Source organism: Aulonocara stuartgranti (genome assembly GCF_965226115.1).
Source record: "Aulonocara stuartgranti genome assembly, chromosome: 15".
Lineage (NCBI taxonomy): Eukaryota > Metazoa > Chordata > Actinopteri > Cichliformes > Cichlidae > Aulonocara > Aulonocara stuartgranti.
In genome coordinates, this window is record NC_138951.1 from 35,181,013 (window position 1) to 35,197,187 (window position 16,175).

Consider the following 16,175-nt stretch of genomic DNA (forward strand, 5'->3'; position numbering starts at 1 on the left):
TTCTCTCAACAGGTGATCCAGGAGATTTTTTTTTCTTCTTTCTCTTTTTAAGTGCCCTTTCTCACTGTCCCTCTTCCCTTCTATTTTTCTTTTCCTTCATCTTTCTTTCTCCCTTTCCTATCCCTCAGTCATGTCTGTCCCGTCTTTAACAACTGAACATAAAATAAAATAAATAATAACAACAATGGTCAATCAAATGGACCAATACGGCAAGGCCGTGATGATTCATTTGGCAAAGTAAATCCATTGGGTATCCTTGTTGGTCTTCAGACAACAATTCTGACGGCTAAAGAACCAAATGGGACAGGCAAAAAAACCCAAAAACAACAACTTTGAAAGTGCAGCTGGTTTGTTAATAAATTATGTTACATGGCTTACAGGGATGACACATTTACTTTCATTTACATTAATAATTTTTGTTTCTTTTTCTTTTTCTGCCATGCCTTAGTAAGCAATAAATAATCACACAGAATCAAAAGTGAAATCTTGTCAGTTTGTTTTTTGCAAAGATATTTCATTAACTAATATAGAAAAAGTGTTCATGTTTCAAGGCTGGAAAATGGAAATGTTTCTAAGTACACAATCCAAACATCAAAATCAGATATCAAAGCAGCTTCTGATTGTCACTTTTAATAAAGTAGTGTCATAAAACAGTGGAAGAATATTTCAGTAAATCCTACATATGTTTTTCTATTATGTGTTTATCAGAAACAGAATCACATTTATTGGCCAAGTATATGCGCAAACACATACAAGAAATTTTGTTCCAGTAGGTGGTGTCTCTCAAGCACAGAAATGTAAATACAAAAATATGTAAACGACACAATATATATGTGCACGCACGCACGCACACACACACACACACACACCTACACACACACACACACACACACACACACACACACACACACACACACACACAAAGGTGTATAAACCAACCATATAATACCAATCTAAATCTTATATACAGAAAATATAGGGGATTACAGAAATGAAATGAATACCACAGAATGTGCATTTATTACTGAGGTCATGGTTAAAAGTGGTGTTTGTACTGGCTGTTCCCTAATGCTGTTATAGAGGGAGTGAAACCTGAAGAAACCTGTTGTAAAGAATGTGACCAGACGACAATAACACTTTGCAAACCTAGCAGATTCGTCAACAGCTGATGTTATCTAAATAACTGGGTTCACAAACAGTACAGTAGCAGGTACGTCTGCATTAAAACTTTTACTTCCCTTTTGTGTACACAAAAGTTGTTCCAGACTTTTCCCAAAGAAAGATTATTTGCAAATTAGTTTTTATTTATAGTTATATTCTGATGTTATGCAAAATTCTACCAAATCATTTAGGTTATCCTGTGTTATGTGTGTAGTAACACTGTAAATAAAATAAACAAAACAAAACAAAAAAAACCCCCAAACAAACAAAAAGATTAATTTCAAGTAATTTTATATTACTCTGTTAATTATAACACATTACCAGATATACTGGAGACCCACTCAAATTTACTAGGAAGAGTAAAGTTAGATTATAAATTATATTATCATAAAATATAACTACAAAAACACCTTTGACTATGGCTAACCTCCTTTAATATTACAGAAACAACACTTGAATCTTGCACATAACCTAATGCACTATAGCCTGTAAGAATAATGATTGGATAACCTAGCATTTTTGCTCTTCTCCTTACATCGTTAACACTGTATAGCCAAGGTAATGACTGATTCTATAAAGTTAAGCTGTCACAGTTGAAGTAACAGGTTTGACTGCTTTGGCTTTTTCCACCCTACCTACTGAGCAAATCTATTATATTTGCTCACACACAGCAAACAGCAGCTAACATTCACATTCGAGGAGCTGGGAAAAAGGAGTATCATCCTTGTTAGTGAAATATTAATTTCATCATTTTAACTGCTAATTTATTGTCACCTGGAATAAAGTAGTAACATAAAAAATGGGATGGAATTCAATGGGGTTTTTTTTAGAATATTTTTAATAGAAAATTGAGGCACCAACTCATACAGACATCCTCAGTTGTGGTCATTAGGTGACAATACTGGAACTGACCATACCTGCTTATAGAGCAGGGATAGCCAACTCCCTCATCTTCAAATAATCCTACACCTTATGTTAGCTGTGTTTCAAGCTAAAATGTTCAAAAACAGTATCAAACACAGCGGGACTGTGTTTGTCTTTGGAAAAAATGTCTTTACTCTTATAGAAAAGCAGCAGATCTTAGGACCTTCTTGCTGTTAGGCAACAGTGCTCACCACCATGCCACCGTGCTGTCTTTGAATTATTAATTTATCATCAAAATAGCTTCTGATACATTATCGCCTTTAATACAGTAGTATTAACGGAGGCAGTTGTATCTTTTCTCCCACTCCCTCATCTTATCTTTCCTGTTTGGGTTTTCATGTCCTCATCTAGTCTAATCTAACTTTAACCCTCAGAGAGTCGCTCAGTCTTGTTCTCTAAAACCTAAAGCATATGGATATGATCAATTGGTCCCTCAATTGACAGCCTTTTCTCAACAACAAGCCTGGGTTCGAGAGAGCCTGATTGTCCTTATTGAAAGCTATATGGAAATGATCTTGCTGGAAGGCTCCCAAGGCCGAGGCTGGCTGAAAACAACAAATTCCTCTCCTTGATAACGAGACTGTGTTTTGACTCTTTGAGCTACACCCTTCAAGGCCACTTGTGTCGGCTGTAGGACTGTTTACTTTTTCTTAACTGGGTGAAAGGACACTAAGCAAATAAGCACTAAGAATATGTATTAAATACATGACATCACTAATCAAAGGTGAGTTTTTGGCAATAAAGGACTGCATATGTAAAGTATATCATAAGTGGACAGACATGGGTGTAAACCACACCTTAACTGTTTGGCTGAGCCAAAACAACTACAGCAGTGATTCTGCCTTAAAGGTACTCTGGATATTGTTAAATGTGCAAATATCCTAAATAGTACAGAGAATATACTGTAAAGCTACAGAATTTTCTATTTTACTATTTACGGAAAGTCTGTCAACATAAGAAAAAAAACCAGAAAATGTACTTGCAGAATTCTTTTTTACACTGTGTTCCACCAAATTCATCAGCTATTTATCTTGTTTATTTACATTTGTATTTTTTTTATATTTTACAAATGAATTAAAGTCATCCAACATTTTGTGTGTAGAAGCACTGTAACAGTTAACATGACTGATTTATATAAATTTTGCCTCGCTAACATATTCCTGTTTATTTGTCAACTAGAATACAGGACAGGATGAAAGGGAATACATTATGTTTCAGTTAGTAGTGTAATGTTAAGTTTAATGCTATTAAAGATTATGAGTAACCTAATATTTAATATTACATACTCGAATTTTAAAAGCAGCCTAATGCACTATTATTGTTAGTAAAGATGATTGGTATATAACCTACCTCGTTTGTGCTTCTTCCTTACATAGCTGGCTTTGAATATTTGAACTGCTATGTGTGTTTGTCCTTTACTCAGTCACATATTTACTTTCATTTTCCTTTACAGTAAACGGTTGGTTGTTTTCCACAACAGCCTTGTCCAGGCATGCTGCAATTGCATGCCTTAAACCCTAACAAAACACTTTAGAAGGCAGGATATTGTTCAGTTCTTATTCCTAAACTATTAATCTTTCAGTAACATAACTGCTAATTCATTGTCACCTGTAAAATAGTCGAAGATTATTTCAGTCAATATTAAGAATTAAAGCAACAACACATGCAGACATTTTCAGTCGTGGGTATTAGGTGGCTAGGTGACGATATTGATTAATCTGGAGTAATTGATCAGCTGTCAGGTTTTTTTTTAAATGAAATATATCAAATCAAATAGCACTACACTTTATGTAAACTGGATTACATCCTAAACAGTTTTAAGTTTTTAGTTTAGTTGAATTGAAATGAAATATCTCCCTCTGCTGTTACTGCGTCTTACAGCAGCTTCTGTCTGGTGTCTTCATGGTTTGGAGAGGCAAAGCGGGAAATGGACACAGTGAAATCAGTTTGAATGGAGCAGTGTTAGAGTGCTGCAGCTGTAACGCAATTTCTTGTGATTGAATTGTGCTTTACTTTTCTTTCTTTGTCAGGATAAGTAGCATAATGTTGCTATGTTATTGCTGTTGTCATAACTGTTATACTGTTATAAATAATGAATAGATTATTTATAGTACTCCTGATGCTATGTTGGTAGGATTGTGTTTGAGCCTTACTTTTAGCAAACTTGTAAGGCATGTGCTATGGAAGCAAATTTATGGTGTATAGTGACCTCTTGTGCTGATAAGGTGACGTTATTGTGATTGTTTTTATAGTTATCTATGACTCTACTAGTTGAGAATTGCCTGTTTCTGTCTTCCAGAGAATTACACTCATACTTACCTGTATACTATAACACATGTGTTCAGTCATGGCTGCGCTGAATTTGTATTAAGATTGACAAGCAATTTGATGTAAGCAATGATTCAGTAAGACATTAAACCAACTGCAGGACTGCTGCAGTCTTTCAGACATAAGACTTAAGCCAGACTTGAATAGCCCTGAATTTCAACATAGCAAAAACTAGCATCATCTCAGCTTGTTTTTGTTTAAAACACAAAAATATTTTCCCTCACATACTAGCAGAAAATGATTATACTTGATAGCACGAAAAGAGAACTATTCATTTTAGGAAAATAGCTTCAATGTCTATAACAAATCTATCTTTGGAAATAATACTTTTTTGTGTTTACTACTGAAATTAGATGGACATCAATTACAGTAATGGTTTTGTTTCATGCATTTAAAGAAAAATTCTCCAACTATCTGCAGATATTTTCAACTGTGGCCATTAGGTGGTAGTATTGATCAATCTAAAATCCCCCTCAATTATGTAAAACATAAAAGCGTTCATATTCAGGAGTCATGAGAAGTTAAAGTTACATTGCACAAATAGTTGAATATACATACATACTAACTGCAGCTGATTAAGAACTGCAATTTCAGCTAAACAAAACAAAACAAAAAAAGCCCCAGAAATGATCACTTACCTCATTTTCAAACATTTCAACATTTCATTTTTTATTTGCAAGCTAAAACTCTTTTCCAACACAGTACCAAACTACTGCAGAGTATTCTGGAGTGACCCATTACCTTCTTCGTTATATTAAATGATAAGAATATAAAAACAAAAATGACACATCATTGCAAATGTCACAATGTTCAGCTTTTTGGCAGCAGTGTTGATAATTTGTAAATTCAGTTATATGTCTAACACATTAACATTAAAAGCATATTTATATTAGACTGTAATGAAAATTACAAAAAAAAATTGGCTTTTATACAAGAAAGGACAGCAAAGAATGTGACACAAAGCTTTGTAAAACTAACCATATTGTCAACAAGGTGTAATTTAGGAGGACTGAAATAGAACATCTGCATAGTTTGAGAGCATTTAATCAGAGTGTGGGGAATATTTCTTCCTAAATGTATGCATGCATAATATCCAGGATGGTGTTTGTGAGGGAGGCAAATAACACAATTTTCCTCTGCCTCTGAAGTCACTGCTCAAGCAGCGTGCTAAATCACATCATCTCATTCCTAGGCTGAATTGTTGACCGTGCTAACAGACTTGGACACTGAGTGTGTGTGTGTGTGTGTGTGTGTGTGTGTGTGTGTGTGTGTGTGTGTGTGTGTGTGTGTGTGTGTCTGTGTGTGTGTGTGTGTGTGTGTGTGTGTATGCTAATCTCAATTCTGGGCTACTGAGTCCTCCTCCTCTTCTTTACCACCCACACATACACACATAAACACACCACAGCAGTTGCTAGCCAATCACTACCTCTTTTCCTTTCTATTGCCTTTACCTGCGTCACTCTGCGTGTGTTGCCATGGTGATCACTGATGCTCCCTCCCCCCCACAAATGTGTCTGTGCTGTTCCAGTATGAAGATGAAGCCGACTCGTGGCTGGTGATGCAGGCAGGCTGCAAACGTCATCACTTCCCTTGGGAAGAAGGCCTATTTTTACCAGTGGGCACAAAGTATACCAAGCTGCCCAGCATATTTATGGAAGCGCATCTAATCCCAGCCTGCCAGGAAACATCTCTCCCCACGCTCTCTCTCTCGCTCCATTCATCTCTCAGAAAAGCTGTTCCTTTCAAGGCACAGTTTTCCCCTTGAGCTGAGGTGACAGTACCTGTGAAGGTTTTGAGTGATCTTGTTAGAATATCTGTTCTTTATCTATGAGACTGAGATGTGATGAAGATCAGGGGTCAGTAGAGCTCCTATCTTCTGTTTTGCTCAAGGTCACTTTAGCTTAATAACTTCCTATTTGTTGTGATAGGAAGGATAACTGTGAAGGAAGCCTAGAAGTCATTTTGAAACCAGGAGGCAGTTTATGCGGTTAGTTTTAGTGGAAGAACTGAAATAATGATGTGAGGAGATAAAGGTGAGTGCGATTAGAAAATGTTACAAAAATACCACAAATCAAGGACATGATGGATGCAAAAATGAAAAAAGTCAAAGCAGCCTGTGATGGCATGCCACACATGGTAAGCTCCACACCTCACCACCAGTTGATTCACCTTAGTTTAATTTACAGTCACTACTTTAAAATATTCTACTTATTGTTCAATATTTTTTCTTTATTAAATGTGTTTATTTTTCCATCACACCTTCCAATGTTTATATGGCGTGCACACATATTAACCTTGCAAGGTCAAAGTTCTGTTTTATGTTATATTAATACATCTTTCTTTGTTTGAGTTACCTGGGGGTTGGCTTCTCCTCCTGTCTGGCAAAAGGTGTAGCAAAGGGCTGGGAGACCTGAAGTACCACTGACAGCCTAATTGGATAGCACCACATGCTTCATTGCCTGGGGGGTGTTTCATGTTTGTTTAATTGTTTTGTATTTTGTATTGTTAATTATTATCTTGAGTTTAGTCTATTGAGTTGACCTCTTTTATTGTTCTGCCTGTTTAAATTTTGGCTTTGTTAAATATATTTTCATATTTTTGGGTCAATAAAACCCCTTTTTTGAATTAAAACCACCTGTGTCCTTTATGCTTTACTGCTTGGTCCCTGACACAGCCACATACCGCATCTTTCTGTTTATCTTATGTAGCAACAATAGCTAGTGTGCACACCCTAAACCCAGGGCGAAGTTAATCATTTAACACTTTTATTTGTTTAGTCTCCCAACAACAGTAACTGGCAAATGTTATCAATTGTGGTCGCTCTGATTATGGTATAGACATGATTCCTGTTATAAAGGACACACCCTGACATTCTTCGCAAATGACAAGTAACGCTTTTATGAGCAATAGTTTCCAAAGTAGGCGAACACCTGAAAGAGGAACCCTAGCATCATGTTTATGCAGAGTTCCTTTGATTTTACTACAAAATAATGAGTCTGTGTTTGCTCCATTTTCTCCTGTGTGGTTTAATAGTTGAAAAGCTAAGCACTGATTAAACCGAAGAATATACTATACTATACTAGCTTATACTGTTATATACTCACAGCATAATTTAGTTATCGTTATACTATGCTGGCCAATTTAAGAAGAAAAAAATGAGCAGGTATTGGATGATAAAAAATATGTTACAGAATATTTTAAATTAAGGTGATGTCAAATCTACAAATAACAGAAAAGGAAAATGGAAAGTATTAATGTGTGTATCTTTGGTGTGTATCAGTACAGAGAATATGTATCACCTCAGACTGTCTAATTTATTTGTGTATTGTAATTGTGTCCTTTGATCCTGCTCGCCTGCTGTGGTCTTTCTGTGATAACCTGGTCTTGGTCTGGACAAGATCTACACTGCTTCAAAGGCAATCCACATGTAAGGACTTCATCAGTATTCAGATGATTCCTTTAACTCCTTCAAAATGATAAGTTTAAACCAGCATAGGCCCGTGTAAAGTCTTTCTTTCTTTATTTACGTTTTATAGCTAACTACCTACCTACATCAGTGGGTTGCTAACAAATGTTGGTTACTAAATTTAGATAAGGTCAACCCACCCAAGACAAATCAATGCTACTATCTCTACAGCCTACACAAAAAAATCCAAGTGTAAAGAAGCTCATGGGAAACCAAGAGAACCGGTATTCAAATGTACGAAATAATTATAGCAAATTTGTTTTGCAAATTTCAAGTGAAATGCTTTTAAGTCTGCCTCATGAGCTAATGATGACCTTTTTCAGTAGCTAACTTCCCACTAAAGTCCACTGTGCACTAAAATCAGTCATGTTGGTATAATCGGTAAGCTATTATTAACTGAATAATTAATACATGCTTGGCTGTTCCTACAGTATCGTTTTGGCTATTTAATATTTTAATTATTAAGTTGCATGACTTAAATTGAATTGATATTTGTAAAAGTACACCAGAAAAATCTGAGGGGGCACTGTAATAATGTATACTTTGTTGATCCCCATGGGGAAATGCCTTACTGGATTTACCCCTTTCACTCAGGGAAGCAGTAGGCAGTCACCAATCTAGTGCCTGGGGTACCTCAAGGTGACTATTCAGTGGATTTGAACCCCCAACCTTCTGATTACAGGGCTTCCACTCTACCTACTGTGCTATCAGTGTCCTATACTGTTGTGACATTTTTGGATGGGCCTGAAGCATCTGCCACAGCCACGATCATCCATACTGCACATGCTGGTCAGGTAAAAGCTATCCTGTGTACATGTTTAGAATTAAAATACAAGAAATAAACAAATTGTAAGCATCTGTAGGATAAACTTTAATAACCTAGTGCTGTATGCCCCACAGATCAGAGCAGTTATGTTCCTCTTTCAATGGTTCTTTCCCTTCTGATAAATATACATATTTACACATACAGGGGTCAAAGTCAGCTGGAAAGATCTGGCACAGCATTCAAGTAACTCCAGTTAATAAATTGTTAAATCTGATAGGTAGGTTTTGTACAAATTACTACTGAATGATTTACAGTCCTGAGTTTAGTACCACATGCCTTTAAAAGGCCAAATCTGTGCAAAAAATGTGAATTCATTGTCATCTTCTGTCAGGTAGTCACACTGTCATGATGTTCTGATGGCAAAGGCAAAAAAAATACAACTTTTCCTTGAACATGGTTGGGTTGTTGAAATGCATAAGCATTAACTCCATAACCATCCGACGGCATCTGAGACTGAAGAGCTTCAAAAACAAAAAACGTCTGCAAAGGCCTCGTGTCCTTGAACGCCACAGAACTGACCATTTGGACTTTGCAAGAGAGCACCAAACTTGGGACATTGAAAGGTGGAAGAAAGTTTTATTCTCTGATGAGAAAAACTTTAACCATGATGGTCCTGATGGTTTCCAACGTTACGGGCATGGCAAGCAGATCCCACCTGGGATGTTTTCTATGCAGGGGCCATAATGGTCTGGGGTGTTTTTTCCTTCATTGGAACAATGGAGCTTCAGGAGGTGCATGGGCGTCAAACGGCCGCTGGATATGTCCAGATGTTGCAGAGAGCAGCATGACTGAGGGGCCTCATCTTTGTGGTACCGACTGGGTTTTTCAACAGGACAATACTGCAGTACACAATACCTGCAGGGCAAGGAACTTCTTCCAGGAGAATAACATCACTCTTTAGGACCATCCTGCGTGTTCCCCTGTTTAAATCCAATTGAGAACCTTTGGAGATGGATGGCAAGGGAAGTATACAAAAATGGACAACAGTCCAGACAGTAGATGCCCTTCGTGCAGGCATCTTCACCACTTAGGGAAAAGTTCAAACTCACCTCATGGAAACCTATTTTTGAAGTGATCAACAATAATGGTGGCGCTGCTCATTATTGAGTTCATGTTTGGAACTTTGATTTATATTTTGGGGATTTATGGGGTTTTTTGGAGGTGTGGTCCTAAACTTTTGATCAGCTGTAAAACAGCCTGTTTTAGTTTAAGCGTTGCTTTCAATAAACTGCATGCTCAAAAAAATGTTTTGTCTTACTCACAGTTCTTCTTATTGCATGTTGAAGCTCTACTTGGAACCTTGTTAAGATCCAGCCATGCAAAAAGCGGTCTTAAACTTTTGATCGGGGCTTTATTTCATAATATGCTCCTGTCTGGTGTTGTTTTCATTATTACTGAAATCTACTTGCTCAATAACAAGAAAATAATGGAATCTCATAGCCAGTGTAGGGACTAACGCGTTACAGTAACTACGTTATTATTGTGATAACGAGCACGGTAACTAGTTATTATGCCAAAATCAGGAACGCGTTAATCGTTACTGGGATTTCGATAGGGTCATTATTCGTTACTTTGTGTGTTTCGTTCGACCTACCTCAGGAATCGGAACACAGACCCTCAAGTAAACGCATTCTGGTTAGCCTCGTCAGAGAAGTCGGGATTCCAATATGGCAATGCCCTCGAAAACGGTTGTTTTGCTAGCCCTCTATAAAAAGAAATTACTGCTTAACACATATGCAGCCATAGCTGGATTCAGTGGGCCGATGGTGGGGAGGAGGAGAGAGCCAAGGCGGCCACCGGTCCGAGTGTCAGGTGAACTGAACTTCAGGTAAGATGTTATGACCTGCAGTCTATCTGGGTCAGATATAAACCAAGTTTAGGTGGAGTTTATTTTCGTTGTGCTGACTTTTTACAGTCAGTTACAATAACTCGTACTGTCTACTAGCTAGCATGACGGACTTTCTATACTGCTGGGCGGGTGCTATGATGTTACTGATATTGAACTTTATTTTGTTCATAAGGTTAGTTATTAGAGTTGCCAGCTGTGCTGTAAAAAACGGAATCGTCTCAGAGAAAATATTACGCGTTTTGTATTGAGCTGAAAAGGAACTGCACTTCAGCTACAATGAAAAAAAAAGACACAAGCTTATTGGCAGTCTGGTGTTACCTACATCTTCCTACTCGAAAGGCAGAATTTCCGAGTTCTGAGTACAATCGAAAGCACCACAACTGCAGTTTTTGTGTTGGATGTAAAAAGCGCACATGATGCTGTGACGTAGGCTAGAATCATGCCGGCAGTCGACGACGGTCCAGGCGTGGGATTTCTCTTGTGGAAATATGCACATTATTTTTTCCTTTCTGTTGGTAGGTGGCACAGTGCACTTGTGGCAGGATAGTGCTAACGTGTAAGCAAGCTCGAAGACTGGCAATCTTGCTGGGTATCCAGTTAGGGAAGCAACACATTAACAAGAGAATTCAGAGTAAATCCAAAGTTACTTTGCCTAGTAACTAATTACTTTGAAAGTAACGAGTAACTTGAAGTAACTGAGTTACTTTTGATAGAAGTAACTAGTAATGTAACTAAGTTACTAATTTAAAGTAACTTACCCAACACTGCTCATAGCTGACTTCACCACATTCCTTTGCACTTCTCATCCCTGTGATTTGTTCACAGTGCAGATGTAAATTTGTGGTTGTTGTAGTACTTAGCGAACTACTTAAAGGGAGTGAGCATGAATGCAGTAAATAAACAGCCTAACAAACATCACCCAGCACAGAAGCTGCTTCTGTGCAGTTTGTCACAAAATGTTAAAAGCAAAATGTACAGCTGCTGTTTTTGACTAATTTTTTTAGTCACACATTTTAATAATGTGGGACTGAAAGAGAGAGAGGTGGCAGATGCTCGAGAATGTTCACACTACTTCGGAAGAAACTTTTATAAAATGGAAATTAAAATATTAAACCTAAGGTTCACATTCACTTTAGTTTTTTTAAATCTGATTTTGGATCTATACATGCCATTTTCCTGTCTGACGTTGTTTTTGTGAAGAAAAAAAAATTAAAGTATACCAAAGTCTCCATGAAGATAGTAAGTTTACAGTCATCCAGTATGTTAGACATACGTAATAGCAGACATTAGAATAGAATAGAATTGAATTCAACTTTATTGTCATTGCACATGTCACAGGTACAAGGCAACGAAATGCAGTTTCCATCCATCCAGAAGTACTTTAGGCATGATATAGATATATTACAATATATATTAGCAATAATATAGATATGTAAGTATATTACAGAAATGGGTCTATAATGGTATGTTATAATGTACACGGTATGAAGGTATGTTATCAATATGCTATAACTATAAGTGTGTACAGGCTGTAGTGAGTACAAGCTGTGTACAGGCTATGAACAGGATACAAATATGAAAAACTATACAGAAATATGAGATATACAGCTATACAGAAATGGGAACTATGCAGGTTATAAACAGTTGTAGAATGAATTAATTAATTACACAGAATTATACAGTAGTGCAGTTAAGATAAGTGAGATATGTGGATAATTTCTACAGAGGCTATATAAAGTGCTAGTGGTTGTGAGTGGTGGTTCAGTCCATGTTATTATTGTGTGTATGAGGGTACAGTTGACATTACTTAATATTTGTAATGATGCTGATTAGATTCACTCACTGAATCCTGCCAAACATCTGAGCATAAAAACGTGACCTTCAATAACAGAAATAAATATATACAAGTGAACGAAAATATCACTGATAAAATTTTTGAGGATTTGCTTTTCTGCATTTTTAGATATTTGAGTTAAAGTTAAATCAAATTTACTGTTTGCAACAAATATCAGGGACCTCAAGTCAGCTCCTCTGATCAAGTCAATTCCAGACCGTTTTATCACAATACTAAAAGGAAAATTTGTCAAAACCACAAACAACATGAAACTAAGATATAATTAATATAAACAGAAAAAACATGCAACTTCTGCCAGAGGGAAGCTTTACTGTTATCGCTCTCATTTATTGCTGAGAACTTGACTTTAAAATCCAAGAGTTGAAACAACACCCCCTAAATGTCATGATGTTGTCACACCTGATGAACAGCAGTCCACTCCCACTACAGGTTGTTATCATGTCTGGCAGAGCTGCCGTACAGTAATGAGAGAAAACTGATTGATTAAAGCTATTGTCATGCTAATACCACGTTATGATTGAACAGAAATGTGCCAAGGCAAGCCTGCAGCCCTATAGCATCACAGCAAATAACTCGTAATATATTATCAGTTTCAATGAATAACAGTTAGCCAACTGGAGGATGGATGGTGGGCCTTGGGGGGTTTGCTAAACTGCTACAATAGACTCTTATGAAAGGCCTATGCTAAATGGATCGGGCCGGTTATACTGTCTGTAAAGATAACTAAAGGCATAGATAGGCTACATATTGGAAATAATAGGCATTATTTTTAAGAAGCTGTGTATATTGAGGAGTGACATACTGAATCAACAGATTTAAAAAAAAAAAAAAAAAAAGCAAAACACACAGCAAATCGTCACTTCAGGTTGAGTTTATTGACAAAAGAAGAACATGGACCGGGAAATTTATTGTAGGCTGATTCTGGCAGAGAGTGGGAGGATGTAACTACTTTCGTGATGCACTGTGATGTGAACCTATATGTGCCAGCCTGTGGGCGACTTAAAGTAGTCATATCACCTGACCTGCATGTCTGTGGATTGTGAAGGAAACCCACATGAGATGCCGAAACACAGAAACCATCTGGACCGATTCTCAAACCCAATGCTTTCTTGTTGTGAGGTGGCAGTATCAACCACTGAGCCACTACCACTGAGCAGTTGAGTTTCTGTTCACACGTGAGAGACAACCTGTTATCGTCCTACTGTTGTTCTCGAGGCTTTAATGATCTTTAAAGGCAATCACGATAAAGACGTGTGGAGCAAAACCTGTGGCTGTTATTTTTAGAAAGCGCTAAATGTCTTTGGGCTGACATTCAGCATAAAAGTTTTGATTAAAAGCCTCAGCCTTAGATTATTTTTTTCACAGAATGCAATTTACATTTTTCAGTTTCAAAGCTGATCTGGAAAATGGATGGAAATCTCTGTCTGAGATCACTGAGACTCTTTGTGAACACCTTACCGCTACTAAGGGAAGCATCATCGAGAAAAACAGTAATGCTGTACCAGAAACATAATGTAATAGGTATCAGATTGGACCATTAAACTAAAAGGTTGAACCCAATAAGAACTGAAAAATATGACTGGTTTTGGGGTTAAATGTTTTGTTCCCTCATAGCAGAAAAAACATCCAGTGGAAAACAGTAGCATGTAGTGGAAAATAATAATAATCAAATATCAAATGCTACCTTTTTCTTCATCACCTAATGCATAACTATGAAAAGGTGTGGGCCCGTGAGGTTTTGTGGTTACCTGCTTGAAATTGTCAGAGCGTGTTTTTGTGGATGCCGGTGTGTTTTATGCCGAGCAGCGTTACAGACGCACGCACACAGTTCCTACATCCCCCGTGAGTGTGGAACTTCACCTACACTTTGAAACTACGTCAGTAGGTTCAGAGGAGCAGCTTAGTGGAACTTGCATGTGTGTCTGTATTATTAAGGATTGTTACTGAACTCCATCTAATGCTGAATGAATACTAATTAGACACTAAATAGATGAGTTTATTTCAGGAAATACTGGAAGCGAATCTTTAAGATGCTTTTAATCACATTTAAAATCCCAGGCACTTCAGTAGGGAACAGAAAAAAGTCAATATACAATTCTTAACCACTTCTCTAACTTTGGGTCATGGAGCGCTGGAGCTTATCGCCGTGTTTGTAGGGGAAAACGTGATGTTTATATTGCATACGTAACAGATTATTGGACTGGGGGAGGAAACTAACACGGGTACTGTGAAAACATGCAAACTCCACACAGAAAAGTTCTAGTTAATCTGGAGGTTTATACCAGGAACCTTGGTGTTGTTAAGCATTAGTGCTAACCGCTTCCCAACACACTGAACCTTTGTTTCTGTTTAAGTGTAAAATGCTTCAAATCTATGATTTAAAAAAATGAAACAAAGCGTATGTGATAAGCTTGAATCCTGCTAACTGTTCACCTCCACATGCCTGGCTCACTGCCGTATGAAGGGGAACGGTATATTTGATGGTTGCTGGAAATTAAAATGCCTGCCAATTCTGACATTTATGTAGGAGGAAGGCAAATGCTGTCACAGTACCACAGATACTAGTACAGTATATTTCTATGAAACCAGAATGATTACGCATGAAAGATAAGTGCTACAAAAGGAAATGAGATCTGAGATATGTTTTTTTTTAAACATCTGTTTTATTTTTGAACACAGATGCCCACAGTGTCACATGCAACGATGCAACGCAGGCAGTGTCTCACTTACAGAGATCAGCACGAGCAACTACAAATACAAACGTGTGCATTGTTTAATAACATTTCAGTTAAGTTTTTCCAGCAGAATCACATATGTTTTCATTTATTCAAACTTTACAGCACTTAAATGAAGGAGTTGTTGAAAACAGGAGGTCAACACAGATTTCTTGTAAGACCTTCAAAGGGCTCATATCCATGCTACTCTACTCCTTTATTCACATTTAATATTTAAAGTGCAAACCACACATCAATTTTGCTCAATGCACCAATGAGCTCTTTGGAGCACAGAGGAATCATTACAATAAATAATACCAAGCATTCCTGACTGCTCATAGTGGTTTGCCTTAACATGCAGCCTTGAAAATTATTCTTGGAGACCTGAGTTTGCTCCACAGCGTCTTTGTTGACTCATGCTGAAACACTCCAGAGCATTCAGAAATCACATGACAAGCATGTATTACAGTAAAAAGACTCTTAGCCAAGTTCTGTTTACTGGAATACTTTCCAATGAGATGTGAGGAATCTGTATCAGAATGCGGTTAGTGTGTAAATCAATATGAGATTGGATCCTGGATCCTGCATGTATTTATCTACTCGTTTATGGTTTAGTCGACACTATATATATATATATTTTCTAATTTTTAATTTTTTTCAGATCAATTTCTTACCTACTGACTTCCACATGGCAGAAAGTCGATGCTCCTTATCTGGACGTACTGTTTTCAGCAGGAGAAACCAAGTGACTTTGAGCTCAACAATTATTAAACCAGTTTTATCAAACCAGGTAGCCGACGCCAATCCGTATGTCCAGGACAACTTGAGGACAGACGGTGCTCCTCCTATAATACAGGTGAGATTTTAGTAATTATTGCGCACAATGCCGCCCCAAGGATCGGATCCCCCGACACAAACAGAGTAATATAGTGTATGCAGTTCAGTGCCAGGAGGATTGCCATGATTTATACATCAGGGAAACCAAACAACCTCTGGCGAAGCGGCTGGCACAACACAGAAGAGCTACCTCTTCAGGCCAGGACTCCACAGTC